The following is a 16,210-nucleotide window of genomic DNA, read 5'->3' on the forward strand; positions in this document are numbered from 1 at the left end:
TATTTCCATTATTGAAATACTGTGTACATGAAAAATTGTCTAAAGATCTGACCACCGATAGACCAAGATCAGGTTCACTCTACATCAGTTTTGTAAACAAACCATTTTCAGTCTTAGAAATTGCTTTTTTGCACCAAGGACTCTATGGACAGCAAACACTGTGTGCAATGCTCCAAGTATTTCAGAATAGATGACCATTACTGCACTTTGTGTTTTCTCACTGGGGTGAAGTTACTGCCCTGTTCTGGGTTTTCAGGTTGGAATTATGAAGAACATGCAGATACAGTTTGGAGGTTCCGGGTCTCGGTGGACATTCTGCGGCGCCAGGTTGGCAAGAGAGGCATGGGAGTGACAGACTTTAAAATATATTTACTGTCAGTTTCACTGCAGTGATTAGCTAGATGGCTTTAGGTACCCAACGTGACAGAGATGGTGTAAAGAGGCAACTCACATCAAGGAGGAGCACTGATTGCTCTGATGTTTGGGGCACACTTGAAAAGGACATGACAGCCAGCTCTACTTGTCTTCACACCCTACTGCTGGAGATCAGCGGTCAAAAAGATTCAGCAGCATTTGCCTTATGCTCCCGCTTTGCCTCTGATAGAACAGCCCACGCCTGGAGAGGGCTTCTTTACAGAAAGGCAGTTGAGGGAATGATCCATGGTGAGTTTTTAGGCTGCAGGAGATTCCGACTCCCACGTAATATTTTGGTCCCTAGATCCTCTGGCAAATTTTTTTTGCCATATGCCGCACTGATGCAGCAGTTATTTTGGACTAAACCCTACAAAGCTACAAATGCATGACTTTTGCAGACTCTGCTGAGCTTTGGTAGTGGGTGCAGGCTGGACTCGTGACTTTACAGAACACTCCTGTCAATGACATTTGACAAACTGCTGGCATTACGAGGTAGGAGGGACAGAACCACCGGGCGGAGCATTCATTTGGAAGGAATGTGAGCATGGCCTGGCGCATATTCATAAGCTCTCCAGGAATACCTAAGGTAAATATACTGTTAAGCTCCCAGATCACATGGAAAAGCTGAGATTCAGGTAAATATTTAATGATGTTCAGACAGGTAGAGATATCCACAACCGAAGCTGTTAAACTGGAAACTAGGGAAAAGTCTTAAACACCATTTAGTTTCCCATTCCCAACATTTCTAAGATTTTGAGTGGTGTGAGAAGGCAGAACACTTCAAATGGAAAGGGTGTTCACAGTAGAATGAAGAACATCCAGACTAGGAACATCATTAGTTGCAGAATTGACTTTGACCAACCTGGACATGCTCCAAACATCAACCAAATCTACAAGCACACCCTTCCTTTTTACCTTGCTTATGATAAAAGGTCCCATGAATTTGGTTACACCCTTTCTTGTACTACCGGGTTTTTTGACCATGACTTTTTCACACACCTTCCAGCCAATTAATTTGGTAATCTGCGTGGTTTCATACCTAGCCTTATACATCTTCTGATAGTGTTTGAGTCTTGCATCGATCACTTCATCTGAAAAGATTCTGCAATTAACTATTTTTTTTCCAAAATGTAATCACACAGGACTAAGCCTAGGAGTCTGGCATTCTTCGCTTACGTGAAAAAAGGGAGACTCCAAAGTGATGTTATTTGGTGTATCTCTATGGACCCACCTGGTTTCTTGTAGCATCTCTGTTAGTAAGATCCTGTTCTCAAATGTACTTTGAACGCAAATCATACTTTTCATCTGTTCTGCTAGACCATTAGTTTGTGGTGAGTAAAGAGCAGTACTCAAAGATGCAATAGCTACACCTTCAAGAAAATCTCGAATTTCCTGTGAGACAAATGGTTTCACCATGGGAAACCACCAAGAACTATGGTACACCCTCTCTAGCAAACTCCTCCCTCTGGAACACTATCACAGCTTCTGTCCTAACCACACCCTCCCATTCGGTCATTACCCCCTTTGACATATGATCAATCAACAATTGAACATAATGTTCCTTTTTAGATAAAAGATCAAAAGATTCTAAAATGTCCAGACCCAATCTCATCCAAGGATTGGAAGGGACTTCCACTTTCACTGCTGACAGTAGAGGAGAACTTGCCTCAAGCTTGCCTTTGTTAAAAGTCTATCTAAATGCCCATAATGGGCCACATTGATTACCTTCTTCCACAGACTACGTAGAAGAATCTGCACACCTTCCCAACCAAGTGGCTTAATTTATCAAGTACATTCCAAAAGGCCTTTATGCAATTGGACACTTCTTTGCCATCAGACCAACTCTTAAATACATATTCAGACACATCCTTTAGGGTTTTGTTAGTAATAATATGGCTGACCCGTTCTTCAGGAATCAAAGCATTTTCCTTTACTCAACCATCTAAAACAGGTACATCCACCATATCAACACTTGGAAGAGGTAATCTGGAGAGGCAATCAGCAGTTTTATTGCTCACACATAGAACATAGTCAACACAGAAACTAAAATCAGTCAAACCCTCAGACCATCTCTTAATTCCTTCGGTCATATTTACACTCCCATTACTGGAAAATATTTGCACATTAGGGTTGATAGTCTGGTATCCCCTACCAAAAGAACTTTGAAATGCTGAACAGCCAAGGATTCAGCCAACGATTCATGCTCAGTCACAGAGAACCTCTCCTGTGCACCTCTGAGAGATAATGAGGCAAAAGCTATCACTCTCTCTGGATGTATGACGTTACAACGCATACTTTTACAATGACTACCATTACAACGAATTTTTTACAACGCAAAAACTTTTACAACGCATACCATTACAACGCAAGATTTTACAACGCAAGTACCTTTACAACGCATACCATTACAACGTAAATATTGGTAAGTATATAATATTTTTTTTAATATAAATTATTGTAAATTATTAAAATATAATTAAATTGTATTTAATTTTATTTAATTAATTTAATTTAAATATAATTTTAATTTATTTTTACAAATTAATCCTGTACCCCAAAAACCCAAAACTGACCCTTAACCCTAAAAATAATTATTTTAATTTAAATTATTAAAATATAATCAATTTTTATTTTATTACATTTAATTAATTTAATTTAAATATAATTTTATTTTATTTTTACAAATTAACCCTGTACCCCAAAAACCCAAAACTGACCCTGAACCCTAAAAATAATTTTTTTAATTTAAATTATTAAAATATAATTATTTTTTATTTAATTACATTTAATTAATTTAATTTAAATATAATTTTTTTTTATTTTTACAAATTAACCCTGTACCCCAAAAACCCAAAACTGTCCCTGAACCCTAAAAATGCCCCTTTACCCAAAAACTGAAAACTGACCTTGAACCCTAAAAATACCCCTTTACCCAAAAACTGAAAACTGACCCTGAACCCTAAAAATACCCCTTTACCCAAAAACTGAAAACTGACCCTGAACCCTAAAAATACCCCTTTACCCAAAAACTGAAAACTGACCCTGAACCCTAAAAATACCCCTTTACCCAAACACTGAAAACTGACCCTGAACCCTAAAAATACCCCTTTACCCAAAAACTGAAAACTGACCCTGAACCCTAAAAATACCCCTTTACCCAAAAACTGAAAACTGACCCTGAACCCTAAAAATACCCCTTTACCCAAAAACCCAAACATATAATATTTTAAAAATAATTATATACTTACCAATACTTACGTTGTAATGGTATGCGTTGTAAAGGTACTTGCGTTGTAAAATCCTGCGTTGTAATGGTATGCGTTGTAAAAGTTTTTGCGTTGTAAAAGTTTCGTTGTAATGGTAGTTCGTTGTAAAAGTTGCGTTGTAATGGTTGTTTCCCCTCTCTCTTTACCATAAACTACCTGAGAAAGAACAGCGCCCAACCCAAATGAAGTAGCATCAGTGGATAACAAAGCCTTCCTGCATATATCAAATGGCCCAAGAGTTGATAAAATAGCAATGCTACCTTTGATAGTCTGAAATTTCATGATGCATTCATCATTCCAATCAAACTTAAGACCTTTTTTAGCAGAGGCCTTAAGCATAAAGACACATTGACAAAACCAGGAATTAACTTTGAGCTCATGTCTACCACACCTAAAATGAGTGTGTGTGATCTTTATTATATGGTGAAGGTGCCTCACTTATGCTCAAATCAATTCAAATTTGTGACTAATTCCTTCAGAAGAAATTAAATGTCCCAAATACAAGACAGTGGTCATGCTAACTTACAATTTTCTTTTTTCACAATCAGCAGCAGTGAAATCATTGGCCAATGACACCGAGATCACCATAAAACAAGCTGACAAAGGGGGATCAACAGTGATCATGTCAACCACGGATTATAATAGAGAATGCAGCTGCCAGTTGGTTAATCTAACTTACTACACCCCCATTTCAACTGACCCGACCGGGCACTTGACCACACAGATCACCGCACTTGTATCTAATGCTGAGACTCAGGGCTGGATAAGCAGAAATGAGGCTGACTTTCTTATTAACAGACAAGCTATTTCCCTACTTTTCTATCTTGCCAAAAATATATAAGGGACAGCGCCCACCACCAGAATGACCCTTTGTATCAGGAATCAACTCCTTATTGGAGCCCCTATCCCGCCTCACTGATCACTTTCTACAACCAGTGGTTCAAAAAACACCGACATTTTTACAGGACCCTAGAGATGTCCTACCATTGATCGAGAACACCGACGACACCCATGAGATTGTCCTGCTGATCACATTGGACTTAGAGGCACTCTACACTAACATACCCCAAACAGCTACACTTGATGTGGTGGAGTGTGCACTCTAGCGGAAGAATGGACTTCACCAACTCCAGTCAGCTTTATCATGGAGTGCGCAACTATAGCTCTCACAGAGAACTTTTTCCAATTTGACAAACAGCTATACCACCAGACCCAGGAAACTTCAATGGGAAGAACATTTTCCCCTAGCCTGGCATGTCTGTATATGGCAGCCTTTGAAACTGACAGGATTTTTCAAGAATCCAATCCCTTTACCCCAAACATATCACTATGACGCAGGTACTTTGATGATATTTTTATTTTTTGGAAGGCTGACATGCCAGGCCTTTTGCCAGTGGATCAACACCTTAAATCCATATTTCAACTTTTCTAGAAATATCTCAAATGAAAAGGTCCCCTTTTTAGACCTGATGATAACCTTTACAATGGGAAAGTTGACTACTATTATATACAGAAAACCAACCGACTGTAATAGGTTACTCCTTTACAGTAGTCATCAGCCAATAGCTCTTAGGGACAATTTACCATACGGACAATTTTTACATCTACACCATAATTGTTAGTACCATGTAGGACTACAATACTGAGGCAAAACAACTATCAGACAATCTGTAAAGATAAGAGTACCTAGCACACAGTGTCAGAATAGACAAAAAATGGCCACAAATAATAATAGATAATAATGGAGAGGCACTCTTGGAACATAATACAAAACAGCAGGCAGACACACTGATGTGGGTAACAAAATATACACCAGTCTCAAATAGAATTTGTAAGATCATCAAAAAGCATTGGGGTATCTCACAAACAGGCGAACAGACTATACCTCAACCTAGGTTTGCATTTAAACGTACCACGAATATGAAAGACATGCTCTTACATACAAGACCACAAATACCACCAAGATCTGATCAGAGATCTCTCTGGGATCTACCCCCAGTGATGGGGCACTTCCATTGTGGTTCTTCTACTGTATGTTCATTGACTAATACGACAAAGGAAGTAAAACTGACAAGTACGTTCAACTGGATACAGAAGAGACATACTAACTGTAACACCAGCAACTGCATATATACATTGACATGCCCTTGCAACAAAAGGTATATATCGTTATGATCACCAGACCGGTAAACATACCCATCACGGAGCACCGCAGTAACATTTGGTGTCACAGAATAAAGACAAAGATGTGCACACACTTTAGAAAACCAAGGACACTCACCAGACAACATATGGTGGACCATCCACGAGGCCCACCCACACATGAGCAAGAAGGCTCTCTTTAGAAGAGAACAAAACTGGATTTTCCATGTTTCCACTCAGATTGGGGTTAAATGAAGACATTTCATTGAATTAATTGAATGGATAAACAACCTTATACCATCCACCCCATTCACCCATGAACATATAGCTAATCCGATCTATGGCTACACTTCTGTAGGATCCTACTACCTCTGACCCACTGGGTAACTCAGTAGTTTTGTCAGACACCCATACTTCATGTCTCTTCACCTCCATAGTACCTTACTTCGACTTTTCTGGAGGCGATAGAGCCAATATCAAATTCTGAGTGGGTCGTTGTGCACAGCAAAACAATTGCAGGGGATAAGACCACAAACTGCAAAACACAGATCACTAAGGAATCAAGACCATGAGATTCAATAAAAGAGTTACCAGCAGACACCTCTCAAGAAAGCAGAACAGTGCCTGCACAATCGGGTATTTTGACAGAATATCAGAAACAGAAATATTGTGGACCAAAATATTGTGTCAAGAATATCGAGGACACAAATATCATGAAGGTCAGTTTCTGTAGGTAAGCAAAGTTTTACTATATATAGCTCCACATATATGTACCTTAGCGATGTATATGTCTTCAAGGTATGTAGATGTGGAGTTAAGAATAGTAAATCTATACTTACCTATTACCTTTTACACTTACCTTCTTGATATTTTGATCCTCGCTATTTTTGACACAATATTATGCTGCACAATATTTCTGTTTCCAATATTCTGTGAATGATCCCACAAACGCTTGCACCACAGTTTGGATAGTCTGTTTTTTGCTGTACCGAGACTGAAGAGCCACATTGATCATGACAATACTCAAGACAGGCACCTCACCTTGGACTGGTTCGAGTTGACTTTGATTGGAATTCAGCCCAGTTGCTAAGAACAAATGATGACCTGAAAAAGGTGCAAACCAGTGAAATCGCTGGATATACAAAATAGGTCCATCATCAATCTGGTGGTTTCCGGCCTGAGACTTTCTTGTCACCAGTGTTATACTCATGTATCACCTGGAAAGCTGAGATTCAAGTAAGTAGAATTTAAACAAGTTCAGTGAGCAGCAATGAAAACCACCAGCCACCAGACATCTTATCTAATCAACGGCCAACATGTGAACTTTGACCACCCATAACATCTACAAGCTTCTAAACAGTTACATAGGCCATGTCATTGTTAGGGTTGCATAGTAGAAGAATACATTATAATACAGGTAAATTATAACACATACTTAGTTCAAATTTCGAGACACCACATATACCACTCCAAATAGATTAAATATCATGATGCGGATAGACAGTGTGCCCTGTCATCACTGGGGTTTGATTGATATTGACTTTATACACATGGTGTGGAGCTGCTCCATTATAGCGCATATCTGGGCTAGACATGGAGCTAACATGGAGTGCATGCTAAACAGACGGAAGTGTGCCTCCTTACACTATATCCACACAAGAATAGATGGGCAACATATGCTTAGACCTAGCATAGTGATTGCTCATAGTGACATATCGCGACACTGAGGATCCTCAGAGCGACAACCGCACAGCAGATGGAAAATAGCAGTAGAGAGATGGTCTATGGAAGAGGGAGCTGCTATACAAGCTGAGGAATGGAGGGATGTCCATAAAAGACCATAGCAGAACTGTGGACAGAGGTGGTCGCATCCTTTATGGATGCAGGGGTGAACAGCACCACGTGGTGAATGGAGGCTTGAGATTGGGTGCATACCCCTATGATATTGTTCTTATTAATCTTCAATTCTACATCTGAGCTTTGAAGATATCTTACTTCTGCAAAATAATGCAATCCCTGGAACTGGGGCACAGGAGTGCTGCGCTGTTGTATAATGACTGATGCAGAAGATGAGTGGAACAAAGTGGGCTTTGGTATTGTTTGGTTATATTGTTGATATTAGTGAAGGGAAGAATGACTTCAAGAGTGGAAATGAACACGATATATGATGAACCTTTTATTCCTCTGAGTTCTTATGTTTTTACAAATTAATATTTGTATGGTTACGTTCTTGTGTGTAATGTACTTGAAAGATAATGCTCATAAAAAAAAAACTGTGCGGATACAGTTTTACCATACTGAAAATCTACACATTTTCACGTTTACTGACCTGTTTTCCCTGCGTAAATTCGTCCCTTTCATACAGGAAAGAATTTAAATGAGTTAAAACCAGAATGCCTGCGGTAATTACGCAAACTAAATCTCCAAAACAATTTTGGAAACCCCATGGCAGCCAGAAAGCGGACTCCTATCCCTTTGATGAACGTATAGCACAAGTCTTTATTGGGCCAATACATATTTAAAGGTTCTGAAATGTTAGATGTAGTTTGGCAGGTCAGATAATTTTTTACATCTTTAATGCACGCCACCTGGGGGCATCCATTTAAGTTCATGATACAAAGATTTTTGGAGTTGATGACAAACTATTCAATGATATTTGGGATTACACGATATAAAGTCGTGATTGTGAGAGCGAACCGTTCAACAATGAGTTGATTAATCTCAACTTTAGGGCAATAAATGGAAAACTTGAAGGGGATTGTCTGCCTCAGCAAACATATTTTTTTTTAAGTTCAAAATGATTTTATTGAAATTTTGTTTAAACAAAAGAAATAAACAAGTACATTACAAAAAGAATAAATCTTACATGCGTAAATGATTATTTGATGAATATGAAATGCAATAAGTCATAAATGAAGAGGAAGGGAAAAGAAAGGGGGAGAAAAAGGGGTAGGGGTGGGGGAGTAAACACATCATAGAATCATAAATTCATAAAAAATAGAGTCACAATTAAATTAAATACAAAAGGATGGTAAATAATGAGAAATTAATCATCAAAATACATAAAAGAACACTTAATTATATCATTGCATAACATACGAATCAATAGGAGACCAAAAAGATTGAAATGACTGTGAATTATGAGTAACGCCTTTAAGGGACAGCTGAGCACCTCTTCTTGTAAAGGTAATCCAAGACCACCAAGCATGAACTGAAAGAGAAGAAGCGTCTTTCCAACAAAAAGTAATGGATTTTAAAGCAGCTGTAATTAAAAAGTTAAATAACTTTGCCTCTGACTCATCAAGAGGATGGGAAAGGGCAACCGATTTACATACTAACATTGCATAAGAAATATCATCATGTAAAGGCAAAATTTTCAAAATGACATTCCAAACATCCGACCAAAATTTCATAATAACTGGACATTCAAATAACATATGACGAAGTGATCCAGAACTTGACTTGCAGTGCCAACAAACATCTGATGGTAACAATTTCGCACGACTTAATCGAGATGGGGTCCATAGAGCATTAAATAAAATATAAGCATTGGTTTGGTAAAGAGACACCGGAAGCCAACCAGAGATACTGTTGAGCCATATTGAGGACCATGAATCATCTGAGAGGGAAATGGAAAGTTCATTATTCCAAAAAGATGAGATTGTACCAACATTGGAGCCCTGGAAGGTGGTAAATTTTTTATAAAAAACAGAGACAGCTTTGGATGATGACGTAACAGCCGTAAGGTAAATTAATAGGTCATTAGTGGTGGATGAAGGAATACCATTGGGAAACGAGTCCAAAATTGAGTTACATAAAGGTTGATATTTTGAAAATTCAGAAGCCGGGATATCACATTTTAACTGTAGTTGTTCAAAAGGAATAAAGGCATTTCCACAAAATACATCTTTAAGATAGAAAATTCCTTTTGAAATCCATGAGGACCAGAAGTTAATGTTCTTGTTTAGTTCAAGTAAAGCACTATGCCATAAAGACAAGTGGACTGTAGAGAGTAAGGGTAAATCAAAATTAGAGTCCAAATCATTAATTATTAATCTAGAGGATTTAATTATGGATGAGAGATGAATAACCTTGGATGCAGAAGACATTGACATCAAAGAGGGTAATGAAAAGGGTCGTACAATTGAGGACTCTATATCAAACCAAATTGGAGGTTTTACGACATGTGAATTGGTAAACCATAAGAAGCTTTGTTTTAAGATAAAAGCTTTATGGTAGAGGTAAAAGTCTGGAAGGGCAAATCCCACCTGGGACTTAGGGAGTTTTAATTTCCTAGAAGCAATACGGGGAACTTTGTTGGCCCATAGGAATTTAGATAACAGTTTGTCAACATCTTTATAAAATTTGAGAGGAAATTGAGTGGGAATCATAGCTAATGAGTAGAAGATTTTTGGTGCAATATTCATTTTTATAGCCTCCATTCTCCCCCACCAGGTGAGATAAAGGGATGACCACTTGGACATTTTATTTTTGATATAATCAAGTTTGAAATCGCTATTTAATTTTAACGTAGCAGGCAACGAGGAAGCAAATAGGATACCCAAGTACTTAAGCTTAATGTTTTGCCAAAGAATATCTGTGTTAGGAAGCATGTCCGAGGTACAAAAAGCATTTAAAGGAAAAAATTCAGTCTTACTTACATTTAATTTGTAACCTGAAACCACAGAATAATTTGCAATAATGTCTAATAGGGAGGGAACAGAGGAGAGAGGATTACTAATAAACAATAAAACATCATCTGCATAAGCTAAAGTTTTAACAGTGACATCATTGATCGCAATACCTTGAATATTGTCACAGCAGCGTATATAATTAAGAAAAGGCTCAATTCCTAATAAAAATAACAGTGGGGAAAGGGGACAACCCTGCCTAGTACCTCTAAAGAGAGGAAATTGAGTTTGAAATTAAACAAACGAGCAGTAGGGGCAGAATATAAAGCAGAAATCATACGAATAAAATGGGCACCAAAATTAAAAGATAATAAAGTTTTAAATAAAAATTGCCAATGAATTTTATCAAATGCTTTTTCAGCATCTAAAGCCATCACTCCCGCAGGGGAAGTAAGGCGAGGGCTCTGTTCAATAATGTGCAAAAGCGTTCTGGTATTGTTAGCAGAGTACCTATTTTTCATAAAACCAGATTGATCTTGATGAATGATGGAGTGAAGGACAGGAGCCAATCTAGAGGCAAGGATTTTAGCATAAAGCTTACACTCTTAGTTTATTAGGGAGATGGGACGATAATTAGAAACCAGGGTAGGGTCCTTATCAGGCTTGGGCAAAACAATGATTAGAGCATCCGTAAAGGAGCCCGAAATAGTACCAGAGGAACCAAAATGGGGAAAAAGTGCACTTAAATAAGGTAAAAGGTAAGATTGAAACTCTTTATAAAATTCAGCTGGGATACCATCCGGGCCTGGGGATTTATTCTTAGGAAGTGATTTAATAGCAAGTAAAATCTCATCACAAGTAATTGGAGAATCTAAACCTATTCTATCTGATTGAGAAACGTGAGGCAAATTACACTTATTTAAGAAGGAATCAATTAAAGAATCATCACAGGGGTCAGGTTTACTATATAGGGTAGAGTAAAAATTTAAAAATTCTTGGACAATATCATTATGGGAAATAGAAACTTGGCCACGAGAGCCACGTATTGAGGTTATTTGAGTCTTATCCTTCTTGATCCGTAAATAGTTTGCAAGGAGTTTTCCAGACTTATTTGCATTAAAGCGAAATTTAGCATTGGATTTTGCGAGTTGAATACCTGCTCTAGTACGAAGTATAGCATTAAATTCAGAGCGTAGCTTTTGTAGTTGAAATTTATGTTGAGGGTTATTAGAAGAAATAAATAAACGTTCATATTTAGCAATTTGTTTATCCAGGAGTTTAACCTTAGAGTTAAATTGTTTGTTCTCATGGGCCATAATAGAAATCGTAGCACCTCTAATGTAGGCCTTAAATGCATCCCATATATTGACCATTGAAGTTGAATCTTCAGGGTTAAACAAAAAATAGTCTTGAGTAGCTTGTAATAGTTTAGGTTTATGCGTATCATTAAGCACAATGTTCGTGTTCATACGCCATCTACTTTGCTTGGTAAAAGTAGAGGAAATATTTAAAACAAAGAAGATTAAGGCATGGTCCGAAATATCAATATTACCTACAACAGGATTGGTGGCTGATTGAAGTTATGAAGGCGACAGCAAAAAATAATCAATCCTTGAATGAGAATTATGGGGATTAGAGAAAAAGGAAAACCATTTATCAGTAGGAAAGTGTAGCCTCCAAATATCAGCCAACTTGGTTGTGCGAAGAACAGATTTAAAGGCATGAAAAACTTTAGAAGGTCTGAATTTTGTAGTGGAAAGCCTGTCTAACAACGGATCAATAATCACATTAAAATCCCCCCCAACAATCAAAGGAACTTGCCCCAACTTTAGAACTTCCGTAGTTATAGTAGACCAGAACGAAGGGTCATCAGCCGTAGGGCCATAGATATTAAGCAAAAAGAAGGTAGAGTCATGAATTTTAACCTTGACCACAATATATCTGCCTTCTGTGTCAGTAAACTTACTAAGAATCTGACAATGCAACCTTTTTGCAAAGAAAATTGCAACACCATTTTTCTTCCCCAGCGCAGGAGAGGAAACAATATTATCTACCCATTTTTTCTTCATATATTGTTAAATTTTATCTTCAACATGCGTTTCTTGGAGAAAACAAATGTCAGCTTTGCATGCACCCAAGTAGTCCAAGGTTTTAGTGCGTTTTACTGGATGCCGCAGACCCTTGACATTAAGAGAAACAATTGTAACATTGTGAGTATTAGCCATTAAGAATTAGAAGGAAGAGGACAGAATTTTTTTTAAAGGAAATGAAAAACAGCCATGGAGAGAGAGTAACTCTATTTAGAGAGCAAGAAAAGGAAAGACACAAAAGGGAAAAACACAAAGGAAAGGAAAAAGAACAAACAAGGAACAAAAACATAAATAAGAACATAGAGACGCACACCCGTTCCTCAAGCATGGCCAGAAAACCGTTGGAGCCCGTGAAGAGAAAGATAATTAAATGCCAGGAAATCAGACTATAAGCATTCAAGTGACGGAATCATGAGTGTCCATTGTCTGTGAAGCTTGTTGTTCCAGAAAAAGTCTTAAATCTTCAGGACGATGAAAAGATTTAGAGACGGTGTCTTTCCATACTCTCATGGTAGAAGGATCAAATAGACCATACTTAAAACCAAGGCTTCTCAGTTGTGGACGATAAGAGGAAAATTCCTTGCGAATAGCAACCGTTTCCTCTGCAAAGTCTTGATGGATAAAGATTTTGCAGCCATCCACTAAGAGTGAGGGAATGTCTCTTGCAGCTTTCCTGAAAAGGACCAAATGATGGTGTCGCAAAACCTTAAAAATCATTTGCCTGGGTTTGGTGTGGCAAAGATTCCTATGTGAGGGAATTCTGTGAGCCTTATCCACTTCAAATTTTTCGGGGAATTTGATATTTAGGAGGCCAGGAAGCAATGACTCTAGATATAAGCGACAATCAGATCCCTCAACCTCTTCAGGCAGATTGAAAATATGGAGGTTGTATTGTCTATTATGGTTTTCCAATTCCAGCAATTGAGTATGCATTCGTACTATTTGATTCATTAAAGGTGTAAAAGTGTCCAACTTATTTTTATTGTCCCGAATTTTGATAGTATTGTAAGACACTGTCATGGATATAGAAGCCATATCTTTGCAAACATTTTTTACTTCAGTTGCAATAGTATCTGTATTCAGGCGCAGCGCTTGAATTTCCTCCAAAATTAGAGCAAGGGAAGGTTCAGAAGATTCAACAACCTTAGACTTAGTAGGAGGAGGCGATATCTGCTGTCTCCTTTTATTAGCATTCAAATTTTTATTTTCCATTTTGAGGTGAAAAAATAACCTTTTGCGTCAGAAAAATGCAGAAAATGAAAAAACACCTCAAAATTTAAACATTATGAGGGAAAAAGGACGTAAAATCCCCCAAAAGCTCTTTACAAGGACTGGTGCAGCAGCTAAAGTAGGTTGTGGGTGTGACCAGGCCCAAGCCAGGCCCTCTCTTTGTGAGCACTCTGCCCCCTATGCAGAGCAAACCGGCAGGAGCTGGAGCAGAGGCAGGGGAGAGGAACCAAGAAGCCAGCAGGAATACTTCCCCACTAATAAATCGCGTAAAAAACGAGCACAAGGTAGGGGAAATGCATACAAGTCAAGCGCCGCAAAAATTAGCCTGTTCCTGACAGGAATATTGTCGTTTACCGGCTAAATCGGCCGGGACACTTACGGAGCTCCGGTGGCGGCGGCCATCTTGGTCGACGCGCTCGCGCGACTCCCAGCAAACATATTTTTGAGCAAGAGGGTCTAATTCCATTTGGACTAAGGTTGTGTCTACTCAAGTTAAGCCAAGTTTATTGTTTTAGTTAATTAAAACCATAACAATATGTACAAAACACAGTATATCACTATACATTTGCTAGGTTGTGTCTAAAAGTAGCCTTTACTTGTTTACATTTACATTCTGAATGTTCACACAGAGAGTGACCGCCATCATCAGCGAAAAGGTTGAAATCTGATGGCCCCATATAGAGTTCCTTGGGACATCAGCTCTATTTTAAACCAGCCCATTGTTCTAGGTGATTTGTTGGCTGAAAGTTGGAAGGGTCCAAGGGCAGATGAAAGAGAATCAATAAGGCTGTCACCCGCAGCTCTGACCCCATTCCCCCTGCCTCCATGCTTTGAAATATGTTGAGATAAAGCCCTTCTGCCCTTAACTTTGTTGTAAAACCGTGCCCCATTCCATATATCCACCCATGGTGGTGCAGAGAGTGGCTAAGGACATGAAACACTGCTGTTGAATATGAGGAAGATAGGGGAGGCAAGAGAGTCAAGGTGAAACATATGGACAGAGTGTACTGGGTGGAGCTGCCGCCAACTCCAATCCTTCACTCATGAGTGCCCTAACTGGGGTCCTGCGGAGTAATCTTAGGTTGGGGTGTGCCATCTGGGCATCATTATCAGAGTCAAGTTCTCAAGGACTGAAAAAGCCATAATCATAATTAAGTGCTCTATCAGTTCCTCTTCGTTTCTTCCTTCTTTCTTTCTTTCTTTTTTTCTTTCTGTCTTTCTTTCTTTCTTTCTTTCTTTCTTGCTTTCTTTCTTTCTTTCTTTCCCACTTTTTTTCTTCCTCTTTCCCTCCTGCTCTCTATCTCCCTTCTCTCTCTCTTCCGGTCTTATGCTCTCTTACATTAATTCAATATCTATTTTATTGGCAACTCTCAATGATGTTCAAACCTTCACAAAGCTTTACTGTTTACAAAATGCAAATTATTATTACTTAATTACTATAAGTTTTCTCCCGACATAAATCTAATATTTTGTTTGACTTACAACCAACCTTCCTTTCTTTCTTCCTTCCTTCTCCTTCTCCTTCTTTCTTTTCTTTTTCTTTCCCACTCTTTTTCCTTCACTCTTTCTCTCCTGCTATCTATCTCCCTCCCTCTCTCTCTTTCTCTTTCTGTCTCGTGCTCTTACATTAATTCAATATCTATTTTATTGGCAGGTCTCAACAATGTTCAAACCTTCACAAAGTTTTATTGTTTCCAAAATGCCAATTATTATTACTTAATTACTATAAGTTTTCCCCTGACAGAATTTGATTCTTTTGTTTCACTGCCAACTCTGTACAGTGAGAGATCCCCTCGGGGATGCCGTGCGTTGGTGGTTCTTTGCTCCCTCATTTTCGCGGCAGTGTAAGCAGAAGCGCCTCTTGTTCTCCCCATGGCTGAGAGTGCAGTAATATGTCTGCCTTCTAGGTGTGTCTGTAATGCTTGTTACATTCTCATTCAGGATCACCCTGCGGATCCTGGCCCTGTATTTGGACGTGGTTGTCTGTGTTTATGTTTTGCTATTTTTCATATATTCATAGTCAGAGACACATTATTTCCAATTCTAACTGCTGTGAGCAGGCATTAAATCAATAATCTGTGTGCTGGCTTTGTGCGATAAGGGCATGTATGCACCGACTCATCTCTTTAAAATCCCGCAGCTGTTTGCAGTTTGTAAATCACCTTTAATAAGGCATATCAAAATTCTAATTTGTTTTCGAACAAGGCACCTGAATCTTGTCTTCTTGTATTGTTTGAAGAAAGTCAAAGTGACTTCTGTCAAGTTGAATAAAATTAACACACTTCATACCAGAGATGATATTTTTCTGCGGATTCTCACTCAACTTGTCCAATGTTATGACTAGACCACAGGTCTATTTCCAAGAAAGAAGATAGGCTGCCCTGTGTGTTTGCTTTAATAACCAACCACAATTGAATGTTCCGTGTGGGTCATCAAC

This window comes from Lissotriton helveticus, chromosome 12 (genome assembly GCF_964261635.1).
Source record: "Lissotriton helveticus chromosome 12, aLisHel1.1, whole genome shotgun sequence".
NCBI classification, from domain to species: Eukaryota; Metazoa; Chordata; class Amphibia; order Caudata; family Salamandridae; genus Lissotriton; species Lissotriton helveticus.